At 27.2% G+C, this 20139-nt stretch overlaps 1 protein-coding gene across 2 annotated transcripts in view; it reads right to left on the bottom strand.

Annotated features, from left to right (window-relative positions):
* Positions 1–19461, bottom strand: part of LOC114130507 (growth hormone secretagogue receptor type 1-like) — a 164167-nt gene extending 144706 nt beyond the window's left edge. For both annotated transcript variants that reach the window (XM_050196924.1, XM_050196923.1), the window contains exon 1: positions 19022–19461. The gene's annotated coding sequence lies outside the window, so the exon portion shown is untranslated. The remainder of the gene's footprint in view (positions 1–19021) is intronic.
* Positions 19462–20139: the final 678 nt, after the last annotated feature.

Genomic DNA, 20139 nt, shown 5'->3' with positions numbered 1-20139 from the left:
ATACACAAGCGACATATCTATATCGAACTATAAATTATAATATTATCTCAACTCACGTGACCACTGCAGTAGTCATTATGATAATTTTATGCTGCGATAATCCCTCTATAATATTCTGCAGGTACAAAATATATCATATAACAATAGATTTTAAATAAATAAAATAGTATATTTATACAACCAATAATATTATAACGAAAACGATATGTCTGCTCCACACGCTGTCTTCGTGATTTATCTATACGAAGATCGCTCAATCACTGCTGCAGCAGCCATAACCGCAGCATTAGTTCGCACGGAGACATCTCCGGCGCCGGACCAGATTGATACGAAACCCGCGCCTGGCGCCCATAGCAATCGTCTTGGTTAAACGGCGATGATAATATAGTCAGTAGTTACTATAATAGTATAATGTAATAATATATATATATAAATGAGAAAATACGATATACACGATTTGTGCTGTCGGTCTCGAATCGTGTACAACATAATATAGGACATCGATACAATAATAATATTGTAAGCTATTATATTTATGAATTTATTTAAACACACCCGTGCGTGTGTATCTGTGTACGACACGTGTAATGTGCTCATACATCGGATCTATATATGTATATATGTAAATTTAATACATACATTGTATAAACGCAGCGATTTGGATTGTGTCATATGTTAATAATTATATTATATGTATATATTATATAACTTACATATAGGTAGGTATGTTTACGATAAATAACATGAACGAGCGTTAGCAAACAACAGGTCGTCGTCGTCGTCGTGTATCAGTTTGTCTGAATGAATATAAAACTGAGTGATATCTAAAGCAAGACTCTTATTATTTTGAAAAAAAAATATTTTTTATATAATTTCGAGTTGTTAATAAACAAATTTTTAAACTTTGAAGAAAATATATTTTTACTATTTCCTATCGTACCTAATCATATTTTAAAGCTTTTACTCGTTTTTTACTCGTTTGAATGAAAACATACATTTTTAATTCCAAAGCAGAATATGTTTTGGAGTATTTCGATGCATAAAAATTTCGGACAATCAGTGTATTAGTAATAGGTTATTCTAAGTTTAGATGAGCAGAGTAGTCAATGAACAAACAGTTTATACACGGGATACCATTCTATAATGCTTATCAAAACTTTAAATACGTAGGTATGTATCTTAAACTACTATTTCAAAATTATATTTTTATGCTTTGAAGTATAATAAAAATATTCTGCCTATTAAATATATCGCTCGGTATTATATATGTAGGAATTTATACAATTTTTAACATGAACCGGTCGTTAGGCTTACCGTCATCATCTGCAACATCACCACCGCCGTGTGTCGGTTTTTGAGAGTGAATAAAATAAAGACATAATAAGAATCATAAGATATCATAACTGTATAATATTAATACGCATGCTTTTGTATCTCGTGTAATAAGAAAACTATAAAAATAAAATATTTAAAATTTACGTATTTCCAGTGAACAAGTTAATTATTATTTAGACATTTTTTTAATCGATCAAATGATAACCCCTATTGCGTCACAAGTAACACGACTAACAAGTTGTTACGGTCGAATTTTAAACAATACATAAGTAGTTATTAAAATTATTCTAACTTCAAGTACCTTGATAAAAATGTTTGTATAAATGTTCATCATACGTCAGGAAATAATTTACACATATACTCTAGAAAAAAAAAAAAAAATCGTCAAAGTACAACGAACAATTCGATTAGTATGCTTCTATGTTGTAATGATACGAATATGGTATAATATACGCTAGACTGTATAGTGTATAGTGTATACATATAGGTACTGCAGTTAGGCAAAACTAAATATACCTGACCAACTTTTCGAACAAATTTTAAAATGCAAATTATTAGCGAAAAGTATTGGATATGCGGGTTAACAAGCGGATAATTTGTAGAGCTCACCATCTACAAGTAGGTAAATGATAAAATCACGCCGTCGGTAATAATGAATATACCAATCCACCTAGAGATATATTATAATATATTCGTAGTGTTATATTTTACTAGCATAATGTTAACTAAAATGTGTATTATTAATTCAAATGAAACAAATAGTATTACACATTAAATGTGTCAAACACACTCACACATTTGGTTCAACTCTTCAAGTATCATATAATAAGACAATATTGGTAAAACTAAACAATATTCTAAACAAGCGAACAATAATCAAAATATATATCCAATCAACACACGTGCACGAACCTACAACAAAAGTTGTCACAGTTTAAAGTATTTTAAATGCAGTTTACAAAATGACATATGGTCTTTATGCACACCGATTTTTACACTAACTACGAATATAAAGGTAGGCAACTATAATTATTATATTCTTTACTACTTAAAGTCTTTTGTGTTACTATACATTACGTGTTTTAACATAAATAAAACGTGTACTTCGGTTTTTGTATTTTTTTCCACATTGATCAAAAATAATTTTAAAAAATCAGTAAAATTCATGGTAAAAACTTACGTAAATATTCAATAAAAATAACTTTTTAAAAACTAAAAATTTGGCATAAGTATATTATGATATTAATGTAATGAACACCTTATAATGCTTTTTGACATTAATTTTAAATAATTAGTTATTTATTTTTGATTATTGGTGTATTGTTGTCAGTAAATCTCTTGGTATATCTCTCAACTTTATTTTTTTCAATTTTTTTCTGATCTATACAAACTTAAAAGACCTTATTAGAAAAAAAATATGTAAAGAATTAAATATTAATAATATTATATTATAATTTAATAACTAATAATTAGTAAGTTATAACTAGGGCTTAGATTTTAAATCATTATTATTAATTATTTTCAAAAATAAAAAAAGAAGCATATTTATTTTTAAAAAAAAAAGCAAAATAAGCATGAGCTATGAATAAAACAAATTTTAAAAATTAATTCAAATTAAAAAAAGAATTAACTATAAGTAGAAAACAAACTCTCTACATCTACTGAAATATCAGTGAAAACTTTATACCAAAGGTATGAAAAATTACAACGCTAAATTTTAAATTCTGAAACGATCGAAATCGATATTATAGGCATACCGATTGTATAGTTACTGCAGGCTAAATGTAGATCAATAATCTATAAGTTTGATATATTTAATAAGCAAACTGATAACGAAAACAATAATAATCTAATACCTGCATTCTGGGTTTTTACATTTCTTATTAATTATATTTTTTCTATTACAATAGCATAATAAACATATAACAAATTCACAGCTGGAATAATTGAAAAAGAATAAAAAGCATTTACTTACATAAAAAAAAATAAAAAATAAATTAGTTTATTTGGAATCAGAATAACGCAAAACGAATTTATGTATAAAAATTAGTTACCTATCTCATGTATAAAAAAGAAGCATATGCTTTAAAATCCGAGCCCTAGGTAGTTATTACTAACAAAATATATTTTACAAATTGCTTCTCCCGAATCAATTTAACGAATAAAAATTAAAGTTTCCATATAGGTACTTAGATGCTCTTATGTGTTAAATATATTCAACATGATTTTTGAGAGAACACATATTAAGCTATATATTATACAAACAAATAATCTTCCGTTAATTTCTGTTAATAAAAATTATTTGTATAATATTTTACATTATAAACTTAAAAAATAAGTATTTTTATCTAGTTCGAGGTCACTAAACAGTTAGTCTTAGTTTTTGGTTTATACGTTTTTCTATTTTAAAATAACTAAAAACATATGAAATAAAAATAAAATGCTTTTTATTTGAAAATTCTTAAACAGGTAGATTTATTAATATGAACATTCAAATATTTGAAAAAAAATATGGGCGTATTTTTATCAAAAACTTAATATATTATTAAGTATTGACGTGTAATATCTTCTATACGAGAATGGCATCACAAAATGAACTCTGCTTCAGTAACACCCAAAAACTGTGACCTTGAAAGTCACGTTTTGTAAATTAATAATGTTTTTAATAAAGAACATTCTTCAAATGTCTTCATTAAAAAAAATATATATATATATATGCCTAAATAATTATGCCTGAAGCACAGATTACACATATAGGTGTAGAATAATATATAATATACATTATATGCATTAAAACAATTGGATGTTATGCCCTCTAAAATAACATTTCGCTTTTTAAAATATTATACATAACCACTACCGTTATAGATTATACATTAAAATTATATCATTAAATTATGATGAGTTAAATATTATTATAGACTAGTTTTGAAATATTTAAGTATAAGTGTATAAGTAGTACAAGTTAAAATCTTCATATCATTTTTACAGTTATTTTCACCTAAATGTCTGTTCAAAAATACTTATTTCTACAAAATAATATTTCTAATACGTCTACTAAACTGAAAAGTATTTTCTATAAAATATAACACATAAACATTAGAAATCATCTATATAACACTACTTCGAAGTAATAAAAAAAAATTATTTAGAACGAAATTCATCTACGCCTTCTGTCACTGATGTGGACTTTCAGGTTTAGTTAACTGCGTATATATTTTCGATATAAGTAGATATTCTATTACATAATTTATAGCTTTATACATCAAAGATAGCTCCAAATTACATACAAATTGAATATGGTACAATACTATTAATTAGTATTATAATTCAAGTATAAAGCTGACGAAATTTGGCTGTAATGTTTAGTATATTTTATCAAGTAACGTTGTATCACTGTAGTACACAAGTCCTTAATTTCACGATTTATTTTGCAAACATAATTTTTGAACTTTTTCAATTCGATTTAACCTGCAATTCTTAGAAAATTTGTAAAAAAAAATGATTATTAAAGTGCGATAAACCGTTTGATTTGTTTAATTCCTTCACATTTTAAAATATAGGATGCTTAACTCAACGATGGTTTGGTTGTTAGAAAATAACTTTACTATCTGCTTTACTCGTCTCAAAGTTTTAACACGTTTCAAATGTTGTTCTTTTAAAAATTCCTTAATTTTCAAAAACCTTCAATGCTGTGGTACATATACAAAGGTCCCAATAAAAATGTACACAAACAATATTAAATTTATATCAAAATATACAGACGAAAAAATCACTGTGAATAGTTTACGTTTAGGAAAAATATATTGCGTTAGTATGGCAAACGCATACACACTTATGAAAATGTCATATTGTATAATATACATATATGTACTACATGTATAGGTATATAGTTATTAGGTAAATGTGTTACAGTTAAAGGTAACAAAAAGTATTTCTCACGGATGACCGCGTCACATATTTCAAAGTATAGTAACATAAAATAAATATAGTTTACTAAATAAAAGATATTATGTGCAAATTTAAAAACATTTTTGGAAAATAAAAATTTAATTAAAAAATATTTTTCAGAAAAAATTATTACTCATCAGTATTTTTTATTGTTTGTTGTGTGATGAATCATCACACATTTATATTTCATGCGAAAATTATATAATTAAAATTAAAAAATGTTCCTAAAATGTGTATTTATAAATATCAATGAGCGATCTTATATTTAAATAGCCTTTTCCAAAACCTCATTTCATATTGCAATGCAAGGTCGTCCGCCGAATATTCAATGATTTGTATTCATTATTATATAAGTAATTGCAGTATTGAAATATATGTCAGTTGACGGTCATAATAAATAATTTAATAAATGCTGACCGTTATGTATACCTACATCATAATTTGTTTGAATGTTATTATATTATAATTAAGTATTTACACATACGTAGTTTATTGATACAAATTTATATCAAATACACGTTCAACACAAAGCAACGGTTTTTATTTCATATAAAGGCTATAGTTTTTTTTTACTTGCACTTATTTGAACTATTACACTCAAAATCTATGTTGTCGAATAATAAAATAAATCACACGTTACTGATAAGAAGAAAACTATTTAGAGTACATTTTCCTCCAAACAACTTTTGAAAAAAAAAAAGAAGCATGCACATTTTTAAAAACCTATAAATTATAATGGTACGTGCAGATATTCAAAGATTCAGCAATAGTGTTTTTCGTATAGTTTTAACCATAGACAGAATAGATGAAGAATCAGTTAGGTTGATTTACGCAAAAATAAATCATGGAAATAAATTACATTTTTTTCCTTCAATTATTTACATAATATAATATAGTGAATAGCTCGCGCTATATCGGAATATGTTTAAATTCTATATGTCTAATGGTTTTTTTTTTAATTTTATCGTATTGTACCAATATATGCACTCCTTTATTTTTTCTTACGACGATATCAACATCACACTTTTAAACGAAAACCACTTTAAAATAATATATTTAAATATGCTAAGTATAGTTTTTATATTTACAAACGATATGACTTGTTTTAATGTTATTTTTATTTTATTATTTTATTATAGTACATATTCGGTACAACATTACGCTGTAACACTTATGTATTCTTTTCCAGCGACCAGCAATAATTATTATGCGAAAGCAAAGAGTCAATTTTTCCCAGTTCTCAACTCATCGATGACTATTATATAATACATAAATAGTATAACATACAATATTATTGCAATAAATGTGTCTTGAAAGCTTTTGTAAATATACGAGTAATACGACAATATTATATAATAATTATTTATTTAAAAAAAAAAGTGCAAACCGAAACCCAGTGTAACAAGTATAAATAATGTATAATAATCGAATAATATATAATATAATCAATAAAGAAAAAAAAATAAAGACTTTATGGTCTTTATTTTTTATAATATATAATATATAATATATATATTTTGAAAATCAACCACTAAGGGAGAGTACAATAAATAATTGGTAAAAGGAAAGGTAAGATAGAAAAGAAAATCGGTTCTAGTTACGTGATCTAAAATTAATATAGTAAAGCAGTGTAGAAGAATTAACCTTGTCGGCCAGAAGTTTTCTTAAAAAGTTTAAATTAGCGGCTTGTCTTTAATCCAAAATAGAAGATATATTTGAAAGTTTTTGAACAAGAAAGTAAGCTCAATAAGAACAATCACTTTTCAACGTTTGAGAATCATAATTGGTGGATGGGTTCCACAAACAACAGAGACCTATTCAATCAAAGAATGAAAGAGAATTTTTCGTTATTAAAATAATACATAATATTATGTACGCCCGTTACTAGTTATCGTTTAATAGTATTGATTTTATTATTATTTCAGACTTAACGGCAGCTATTATCTCATTCACAATAAAATACATATTTTATTGGTGCTCAGTGCTGACATATATCATCGTAGAAGTTTCCATATAGGCGCGTACCTTCAATATAATAATAAAAATATTATGGGTGGGTACCCATACGCGAAACCATTTATTGACGTTTGCAGACTATACTAACACTTATTTTAGCATCGACTGCAGTAAGTATACGGTATATAATATTTGTGTCTGTTCGAATTATTTATTTAGAACTTAATATATATATGACGATTCCGCGGTGGTGACTGTTGAATCGTCCTGCACAGTGTGAATATGAGTATGATACGTACCCGAAGTATTATATTATATTGACTTTGTAATTTGTATAGTATATTAATGTGATGTGTATTTATTAAACGTAATTTGTAGTACTATAATAATAGTATAGGTATATGCAAATAAACGTACTGCTAATCTGCGGTCGTCTATTATGGGAATTGCGGGCGTATTTGCATCGGTGTACGTTATCGGCCGTAAATTGTTTTTTTTTTTTTAGAAAGCGCCGCCGGCGTCGATTATCGTACGGATACAAAAACTAACCGAGTAACTAACAGGTGTCGTCACGGTCTACCGTTCGCCACGGTGTTTCCAGTACGACTTATCAGTCTAGGGTACTTATAGTATACACTAAGTATAAAATAGGATGTATCCACGGTATCTATACCGTATACATACGGTGACAGAGCACATAATTAACAATATACAGAGTGTTTCCACGCGGTATTTTCCCTACTACATAAAATAGCATACCCGGTCAGTGGTCACCTGTTATAGTATATAAATTACATTTCTATAAATAAATCCTATAACAACCAATAATCAAACGAATTATTAAAAAACAAAAAAAGTCATTACAAAATAGTATACATTCAAATAATAATATTTAAACCACAAATTGTTAACTATAATTGGGTGCATATGTTATTAAAACTTTAAGTGTATTTTCATTAAGTGCGTGCATCATATTATTATTTTTAACATATAATATTAAAAAGAAACAAAAGACGTTTTTATTAGTAATGTGTTTTTTTTTTTTAGTAAAAGTAAATTTTGTATATATTTTTGTTTCTGTCTTTGATAATATGTTTAGTATAAATGTTATTATGATCTGTTAAATCATAATTTATATTTTATAACTAAATGTATATTATGTGACAACTGTGTATAAAGACTGAGAAAAACACACTGAAACCCACTCTGTACCTAAATGTATAAAAAATGATACACCTAATATTATATAGATTTTATTTTCGAATAGCTATATATCGAAGCTGCAATACCAATATCCTATAGGCATCATCAAGTCGGATAATACGAAAATAATATAATAAAAAAAAAAAATCACTACTCATTTTTCTCGTTGTCAGTTTTTTTTTTTTTTATTTATTTATTTTATTTTATTTTATTTTATTTTTTTTTTTTGTTCTCATTTCCTTCGTAGTCCACCGACAATCCCATGTACGGCTAACAAAAACAATTCATTCGATAATACACTTCGGATAAGCCGTTTGTCGTCTGTGAGCGGAATCGCTAAATCCAACGTCACCGCCGCCGATCGCCATATACACCAGCCGAGACGACACGCGATTAAAACTTCTGCGTTGAGGCATGCCTATAACGTAGTTTTCCCGTTTCTTCGTACGCGATGTACAATGATATAAAAGTCTCGGCTGTCGTATCGTATGTAACAGGTATTACAATATATTATATAGGTACACGCGGTGGTGACGACACGGAATATATTGTGCACGTTCGACTGTTCAAGTCTATTAACATCGACAACACGCGGAAAACGGCGGGCGGCCGTCGCACGTAAATCTACGACGATATTACAAACGTTGTTTTCTTTTATTTTTACGATCATAGTACGGTAATTGTACCTAAACATTATTTTATGGCATTATGTTTAGTAAACAGTATATTTTACTCAACACACTAAATATGGGAGCGCTGCTCGATAAATTAACGAAAATTGTACGGATACGTTTTTACTAGATAATTTTATTTCCCCATTCATCAAACTAAATGATCCCCGCATTCCAATTGTTTTTACGTACACAACAGAATCGTCTTAAAAATATTTGGTTCAAGAGGTAATACAAATATACGTGCAAAACAATATTATCATCAAGGTAAACGTAAACTAAGAAAATATTTAAATATACTATATAATAATGAGAGACGAGAGTGTTAATATATTATATTTAATAATAGCAATATAATATTGATGTCCACTGGTTATTACGTTATAAAATTAATGATAAAAAAATGATTGAGTTAGTAATAAATTTAATAAACAAAAATATTATAAACTTATGTCTAATACCTCTCAAGAAATAAAAAATTTCCTAGCATTTGATACGGTCAAACTCTTTTCACTATAACTCACCGGTTATGGTTTGTCTATAGCATGCATCATGCATCTTGGATAAAAACACGTGTTTTTATTAATGTCAGAACCGTCTTGTAACTACACCCCTGATAATTAAAACATAAAATAATACATAAATCAATATTGTGCATAATTAAAAACTACTTTGTCCGGAAAAAAAAATATTTCATAAATAATATTAACTATACCTCAGAAAGTATTTTATTTATACGAATTCCACTGCGACAAAAATCTTCATTTTCACCATATAATTTACAATGAGAATTATGATAACTAAACGAAATAATTCGTATTAAAAAAAACTTTCAACAAAATTATGTTTAATATATCTATATATTATTTAAATAATCGCTTACTGTATAGGACACTTAAAACTCAAGCGTTGAGTATTATACACTGTTATAGGACAGCAAGAGCTTGCAACTATAGCAGGATTGCCTGTTTCCTAGTTTAGATGAATAAATTAAACGTAATGGACTGTATTTTTTTTTTTGTCTTTATTTTAACAAAGTATAAATAATAATAATAATAATAACCAGGCAAAGTAATTATAATAGTATATTAAATATCAAAAACCAATAAATAATATTTTATCATCCTACAATAGCTCAATACCTATAAATTAGAACAATAATGTGTGGTGCACCAGCCTATCCTAAGAATACACAATACATGTACATTAATGACAGATATACAAACATTACAAACACAACGCGTGCAAGTTAAAAAAAAACGAAGATAAAAACTGCAACTTGACATTATATAAAAAAACTAGGACGAGCAAACTTATCCAATGATACCCTTATATACATAGAAAAAATACAAGAATTAAAATGAAATTTGGTGACTCTGAAAACGTTATTTTAAGAAAAATATAACAATAGGTATGAAATAAAATATAACAAAAAAAACTAATAAAAGCGGACAACCTGTGGTCAGCAACAGCAACATGATAATTCAGTGTTATCATGTTTTGTGCTGAGTGACACATGGAACTCTAACTAACCAGTTAAGGCGGACAACTTGAATTCAGTATGACGCAAACACACACGTGTATCGTAAATGAGTAGGTTAAGTTGAAAACGATACCTGCTTCAACATGTAACAAAATACTAAACTGAATAATTTTCAAAATATTTCAATAATTATCATCCAATAATATTATAATACACAACAAGCACTAATATTAAACAGCGTCCTCAGTTTATTATCGCTAATGGACGGAGTAGCAGATTCACGATTCATGAATAATTACAGTTTGTTTTTGTTATTTTCTATTTGTTGAAAACCATACATAATTTTTTTTAATAAATTCATTACATGCGCGACATTTAACTTTGTTTTTTAGATGAGTGCATACAATTACATGTGACAATGTTTTATTTTATTTTTCTAATAAGTTCTTAAACATAACTAACTATATGAAGTAGTAATAAATAAAGATCTTGGGTTCTTGCAGACGTCTAAATCATTTATATTCGAAATTATTTTTTTACAGTTTTGCATACTAGTCCATTCTAGGTAAAAACAACTATTTTCCCTTATAAGGGTATAATATCAACATTCCATAAAAATTAAATATATAATGTTATGTGTTTTTCGCAGCAATATGGCCAGATTGTCTATTAACCAATACTTAATAAGCTGTTAAAATATCTTCGTGTGTAGATCAACAAAAATAAAGAGCCTTTAACATTAATAAACGAATGTATATTGCGTTGTAAAATGTAAACAGTATACCTACTGTTAAATCACAAAAATAATAATATAATCTTTAAATACTTCATGGCCGTCCACGAAATTTGTATAAATTTATAATATTTTCATATTGTTTTAAAATCGTAGTGGTTTTTTTTTGTTTTCTTTAACAAAACGATGAAATCATTTTTAAGAAAACAAAAAGAGACGATATTTATAAACTATTGTTCCCGCCGTCTTATGCATCGTGGTCAGTATAGTCTGGCAATGGACTATTATGATACTAGATACATATTATATTTTATAAAGACTTACTTAATCTTTCGAAGTTACATATTTCTGTATATACTTTAATATACATTGCATAATTAGTTCCTTTGTCTATATATATATCAGCCATGTCATACGTCTGTATACACCTACACAAATAATTCTCATATTCTATTATAATACACCTATCTCTTGTACTGTGCAATATGACATCTCGATTCGTTTTAAATTTTTCAGCTATCTGAGATTAGCGTATGACCGAAAATTTATAAGAATATTGAACATTTGCAAAGGAATTTATAACCATTTTTCGGCGCATTATCCGAAAAATTGTTCATTTATTCTTGACAATAACCTCGAATCAGAGCCAAATTTGTGACGGTCAAACGTGCACTAAATAGCTTCAACACGATGCACTTTTAATTGAATAAACAAATTATCTACCACGAAGTTGACAAAAATATCTCTGACATCTGTCGTCCATTACTGGAATGCTTCCAGGTCATCGATGAAACGAAAAATGTTTGTAAATCGAGTTAGTTCTCCCTATTTAAAATATTAACAAACGATAATAGATACTATTCCTAATCTACATTTAATAAATCTTCCACCTATTTAAAAAAAAAAAAAAAACAAGGTTATAATTTTTATAAAAGTCGTACAATTTGGTTTCCTAAAAATTATTCAAATAATCCACAGACGTCAACAAAAAAACGTTAATAAAAATTATGTTTGTACATGATGCCAAATATACTATAATGTGTTCAGTTGTACATCCGGAATAATAACGACCCACAAATATTACCACTTTTAAAATTATATATATTTTTTTTTACTATTTTATTCAGTAGAAAAAATGACGAAAATCAATATAAATTATATAAAGTGTATAAATGTACTTTTTTTAATTTAATTGATGCAGCTACATAATGATTTCTTTGTTTTTAAAGGCAACTTAATAAATTCATGATCACGATTTATACATAAATATTAAAACGCCTAATGAATATAATAAAGAAAGGGTTGTAAAAATAAATATATTTTAAATCCAAACGATATGTGTGTATCAACAACACTATTATTACTATTTAAAAAAATTTAATAGTTTGAAAAAGTATATACCTATCATATAAAAACAAAACCCGTCTCGTTGACTTGGCCCACGTGGTATTCATAAGGCAATTAAAATATATATATATATATATATATATTAAAACATATTATACAAGGTAAGTACATGAGATGTATTAAATATATAAATGTAAATGGTAAAAAGGTGTCAGATATTAAGAAAAACCATTATACACTCATGACTATAATATTATAGTGACTGGTAAAGGGAGGAAACTCGAAATGTCAATATCTCTTATGTTCCGAATGAACCGGTTATTATAAGATACATCTAGAATAATATTAGTAATAACAGCAATATTGACACGCATGGTATATTTTTTCATAAAGTACTGATGAGAGTATTTTTTTTTTTAATTCTAACGAAACCAATAAACGACAACACCTATTAATAATTAGCAATGCGATTGTATACCACGAGCAAACCACGAAAATACTCACTATATCTTTTAGCAATAATCCGAGTTAGACGTAAAAACACACATAATTATATGAATAAAATCATTTAATGATTTAAAAATAATTTTAATTTTGTCATTTATTGATTGCAAATTTTAAACGATAAAAATATAAAGTAATTAATAGCATTATTTATGTAATAAGCAACATAATATTATGTCATGTATAATATATTAGGAATTGACGGTGTGTATTAGTTTTGTAATATCCATATCACACTGCAATTATTTCATAAGCAATTGAATAATAACAATTTTATTATTTTAAATTTAAGATGACTAATAAAATATCACAGTGTACTCAACATTCAAATTATTAAAATAAATGTTTTCACTGTATAAGTTTAATGACCATCTTTTTAATGTTAAAAAATATTAATTTGAATAAAAATTAAATACTTATTTTCATAAAATATGTAAGCTTTTTATTATTTATATCTATACTGTATAAATATAGGTTATATCTATGAACCTACACATAAATTTATATCGAATTAATACCTAATAATGTGTCCGTTTTAAACATTTTTCAAAGACTTTCAGAGAATCCATAGTTGATAATATTAATAGTTAAAAATTCTTAAAATGTGAGGATTTAATATTGACAAATATATATTTTTTTTAGTGTTAAGACTTGTAAAACGTTCATATATTTACCGAATCGTTATTATAAAATACTTCTCACTTACGTGTTGAATTCGTGAAGTTATAAAAACGGGTCATTTCTCAAAACGCATTATTGAATATTTTATATATAGCTATATGCTTATTTTTCTGCGCAAACGATAATTAAATAATACAACAAGATACAAGTCTGACAATGAATAATAATGCTCGTGTCTCGTTTACGCTATTTTCCAAGTCAAATTAATAAATCCGATAAAACTGCGAGGGGCATTTATATTATACAGTACGTCATATTATAAATTTGGTATCTATTCTCGATAAATAAAATAAAGAATACACAAGTAACACGGTTTTATTTTATTACTCGGTTCAATAGGATTTTTTTTTTCGTTACGGAATTCACTCGACCATTCAAAAACTTGGACCAACGTTGTTGGAAAAAATCTTTTTCTCTCTCGTACATGTCAACTGTATTCCAATGTCTCGTACTAATCGACGTTACTTACAATCCGTAAGATCCTCTTCACACATGCGATATAATATATTGGTTTGTATAAATGTTTTTTGTAACTCGTTTTTTTCCCTCCACAAACTGCATTCCAGAATTCTTCGGCCCATTTCTTCGCTATAGCTATACAATATTACATGTTGCACTCTGTAACCACAATGTGATGACGATGAACACTGGACAAATCCATGACATTACAACGCTCTTAAGCACATACGAATCGTGCGATTTAAAATCCAGTGATAGGACTCTAGATTTGCAAAGTTTATCAACATCTTGAAAAAGTAGACAAACTGGCAACGGCCGCTATCGTAAACACGACTATAATATTACGTATTATTGTATTTAGTCAATTATATTATGATACAATAGGTAAGTATTGATATGATACTTATTCAAAAAAAAGAATTAAAACTCGGTGGCCATGCAATGATTAAATGTTTTGTCGTTTGGATGGTTAATACACGCGACGTGGCAGCTTTAGACGACTGCAGATAAAGCTATTTGTCTCAAAATTACCAGATAAATCCGGTGGCTGAAACGCGGTGGACCATAAAAAGAGAAAAATTAGAGGGACTCAAGGTGCCTGGATGAAATATTATGGAGACTCGATAGACCACGGAAAGTGATTAACGTGGACAATTGATTGGAAAAATGAATTGTTTTCTTCATTCAATTTTGGAATTGTAAAGTCAGCGAGACATTTTTCAGAATAATAAAGAATATTACACGATCATATATTATAATGTATATCCGAACTACACCATTAACTTAGTCGTAATGTGTATGCATTTAAAATATTAAAATTAATTAGTAATGATTTTTTCTGAGTCAGATGTTTAAACCATAAAGTTTAAACACAAATCATCGCATGTGATTAAAAATTAATATAATAAAAATAATAAATAGTATTATTTACTTATATACCTCCACAATATTCTACACATTTATATTATACAAGAACTTAATAAATATTCAATAACGATAATGTCTTTTCATAAAACTGAATCGTGATAAAAAAAAATAATAATAATCATGTTAAGAACAAACTCGACCACAATCCAAAGAATATTATTACTATTAAATGTATTTTGTGGAACTTAGATGTGAGTTATTAGAACAAGTAACAACAAAAACTGGTTATCATCGAACAGTCAATGAATTATTTGCAACCGCTATAAACAGAAAAATACGATTAAATTGAAATATCAAATATTACTTTATCAATGTAACAATAAAAGTATATTATCATTTAATATGTCCATGATAAAAATTCAATTTCAAAATATATTGTAATATAATATTTATCAATTCACAATAAAATTGGAAAATCGTTGAAATAATAATTTACAAATATAAAATAATAATATTTCATTGTAATGCTAAAAATATAAAATACCACACTATTTTATGTTGTAAAAATAAATACTTTTATATAAGTAGGTACTTACAACGACGATGATATTATTATAATTATAGTATGTAGTAAAATAATTTTTTGCTAAAAATGTATTTTAAAAAAAACTTACATAATACAACTTCTATAAAATCTCTTTCATAAGAAAAATATAAAAAAAATATTTTAAATATTTCCTACCTATATTTGTATTAAATGTTTAAATAAATAAAATAATAGTCTATTTAGTGATTGCGTAGTGCCTGATAAAATGAATCTTTGGACAATAATTCAATATTACGTATTCCAAGATGATTGATGAATAATAATTATTTCATCTTAAGCTCATTTTTTTTTTGTTTTTTTTTTCGTAGTATATTATAAAAAATAAATTAATACCTTTCAATATTCTCAAAATAAATCAATAATATTCATATATATTACTTCAAACGAATTGTAAAGTATTGAAGTATATCATTCGATTTTAAGTCCTATCTACTCGGTTAAGTATTATTTATATTTTTTTAACAATAAGTCAATCGCATGTTGTATAAATTCAGGAAATTTAGATTACAAAACTAGCTTTAAACATTTATCATGACTATTTGTATTTCTATTAAAATGTGATGTTTATTTAAATAGAATGTATCCTAGCCCCATAACAATATGGTCCGTTCGTTAATTAGATTATTCAAAATATCTTTATATTATAAAATACTAATTCTATATTTTACATTTTTACCCAGTAACTATAAAATCAAATAAAACGAAAGAATTTTGAGATAACTGTATGCAATTATTCAAAACTAATTAACATATTATATTATTATGTCACATACAAACTAATATTTATAGACTTGCAGTTAAACTACACAAAAATTATTCAGTAAAATATTTTCCGTAGAGTTATAACTTATAATATTAATTTTTATTATTTACAACATATACAATAATATTAGACAACTTGTTTTCCCTACCTAAAAGAATTCTTATACTCGTTTAATCGTCGTTTATGATGATTGTTTACGATTTTTGTGAATCTTCACATCATTAGTTCGATAACATCTGGAAACAAATACTTTCTGATAAATTGTGTAAGATTTAAGAACGAAATATTCTCCTCGTCTTTGTTTAATTATTTTGCCATGATCAATTATTGGCAACAACTTTCACAATCTAAATATCTAATAGAAACGATTATTATAGTTGTTGTAAAGTCGATTAGTTTTATAAAAAACGAGATGTACGAGTTTCGGCAAGTCTTTATATTTAATTTTTTTTTATATATATATAGATAGATGGGTTTACGATATATTAATATCCTTGGCTGTCATAATTGGTTGAACGCGATTTTTTTAACCATGATAAATTTGCAACAATATAATAACGCGTTTGGTCAAGATAAACTATTTAATTTTATGAATGCCCCTAAGGACTTTCGGAAGTTTACTAGAGTGTCACAATTAAATGTTTACCATAGAAAGCATTAACACAGATTTTTATCAGTTCTAATATAATTAATAATTAATCTCAGCTCTTTTTATTTGATATTTATGTACATTTTATTTTTTTTTCATTACATTATTGTGTAACGATTTTATATCAGTTTAGCGATAACACTAATTATTTTAAATGCTATGTGACTATCATACATTTTTCAAAGTAACACATTAAGTAAATATTTAAAATAAAATACTATTTTTTTAAATGGTGTAATTAATAATTTTCAAAAAAAAAAAATGATGGATTTTTACCTTTCTGTATAATATGATGTCTGAAAAGAAATTCAAAAGTTTTATTTTCAGTACTACGAATTATTTTTAAAGGTTACCAACTACAAAATATGTATCTACTCTTCATAAGCATTTCAAGTGATTAAAATAATTTTTTAATTAGCCGTGGTGCTTTTTTTTTTATCTTTAATGAATTCTGGAAAACATATTTTCTAGTATAATATTCTTTATCACAAAGCTAAATCTATAAATTACTTTTATTAGTAGTATTATATATTAACGTCGTTCCAACAATTATTTTAACAATACGCATTCGTAGTCCGTCTATATTATTTAAAGACAAAACATATCAAAACATTTTAAGCTGACACGTCTACTGACACGTCTACTAACACGTCTGCTAATGCTTGGTCGAAATCACAACGCGTCTCCGTAGTTATATAGCATCATACTTATACTACTTATATACTATAATAATATGTTCGTTAGGGTTTTTCAGTTATCAAAGGAACAAAATTGTTTTTTCGCTCACTAAAATCAATGTATCGACGCGACCAGTGTCGCAAAAACTGTTGTCAAAATATTATTATGATGGACCGATAAAATATTATACGCTTACGACGTCATCATCGCTGTGGTATCTCGATACAATATTACGGTCAGCCAGTACCTATATAATCTATATACATATAATGTACAAAATATATACGTATATCATAGCACATCAGTATTCTGTCGTAATCGGCGTCGTCGGAAAAACGCATTACACGTCGAGAGAATTTATCCACGAGAGACGAACGAATATCATCGTTGGTCTGGGCAAAAGCTATCCGGGTATAAAATAATATAATATATCGTTATCAAAGTTTATTTTATTATTTATCCTTCAAAAGTTTTCCTGACCGTTACGCAACCGATTCCGTTGTTGGATGCGATGACGTGATAATAAGTAACGCCATAACATAAAATATGGATACTGTCTTATTATGTGTCATGCGTACGCGTGTATACCTACGACGATGAAGACGAAAGGTTATCAAAGTCCACCTATAAATCGTATATTATTGTTATTGAATATCGTGTTATTCGCCCGTGACTCTGAAGCGTCTCTGTAGACTGTAGTCAACACTCAACACCATAGAAGGTTTTTTATTCCTATAGCCTATAGGTGTATAACAAGTTAGTTATACTTAAATAACGTAAATAAACAAACCTATCGTCTTATTCGCGCCTATATATTATAGTATTATACCTACGTTAGGTTCTAATAGGGGTGATGTAAGACTGCAGGAGTCTTTAACATTTTTAAGCAACAAGCTACCCGTTATTTTTTTTAAATCTCATGAGTTAAAAAAAAAAAACGTGTATCAAACGATAAAAAAAATATATCCAAAAACACATACTCATAGGCTTAAAATTTACTAGAGGGTCTCAATCAATGAAAATATGGCCCGTGGACTGAAGACCCCCTGATATCTAATGCCGATAAAATATAATAATCGCTGGTCCTACAGTAATACAATATTATACAAAATTACAATTATCTCGTGTGTTTACCTCATTCGGTGGACACGGGTTAATATATATACTTCGATATCCTCGACCAGCACAACGGTGAAAAATAACGAAAAAATAAACGAACAACAAAACAAACCGGCAATAACGACGCGTATAATATAATAGGTACTAAGTGATTGCAAAAACACAGTACATATGATAAATAATATTACGACAAGCGACGAAACGGTAGACGCGCGAAAAAATAACAGATTTTGTAATATTTAAAAATTACGGTTGCAAACAAACCGGGACGATTGGTATGTATTATTTTTATTTTAGAAACGAACAGTTGAAATTTGAAATACACTTTTCACGCCGACGAGAATTTTACTTTGGCGGCGAAAGCGACAGCGACGGAGAAACGTCTGTTCGAGCGCACACCACGTGCGTCGTACTGACAATAAAGCGCCACGGCCGGAATCCTATACGAACGACCATCGTCTTCGTGTACTGACTCCGCGCGGCGGCGGCGGCTTTGGGTCCGCCTTTTTTCCGTTTTCGCGACCATCACGTCGACGTCAACGTTGACATCCCCTCCGCCACTGCCAAGGCGGTTATTGTTCATTTTCTTTTTAAATAAATACACAATATTAAATAATGTTAATAATAGTATTACTGTTAATATGTATTTTCTTTTTTTTATTATATTATAATATGTGTATTGCTTAAAAAAAACTGTTCAGCACAATATAATATACTCATATTATTATATCCATATACGAATGTAGGAGATGCTCAATGTTTGCGCTTTCATACTCTGTGAACTGCGAAAGATACATTAGAATAAAAGTAATAACAACATTATTGTAGGTACAATTTTATTTATATACAATCTTTTTCTACGGCTTAATTATGTAACAAGAATTATAAAATTATATCTTTCTCAATTCACATTGCCTCAAGAAAAAATAATTTTATATTTCAACTTGAAAAAAAATGTTGAAAAACCTATTATTATCTCAGTAATAAAAAGCACTGATAATAAAAATGGTTATCATAAATATTTTTAAGGCAATAATATGATTAATATGCATAAAAGCGTTTATTTAAATTTTAGAAAACATTTTATCAGCCGCATACCCTTCGACCAAAGTCTATAATAAATAATAATAAAT

This window comes from Aphis gossypii, chromosome 1, assembly GCF_020184175.1.
Source record: "Aphis gossypii isolate Hap1 chromosome 1, ASM2018417v2, whole genome shotgun sequence".
NCBI classification, from domain to species: Eukaryota; Metazoa; Arthropoda; class Insecta; order Hemiptera; family Aphididae; genus Aphis; species Aphis gossypii.
Note: the sequence above shows the minus strand (reverse complement) of the source record. Positions and strands in the feature narration are given on the sequence as shown.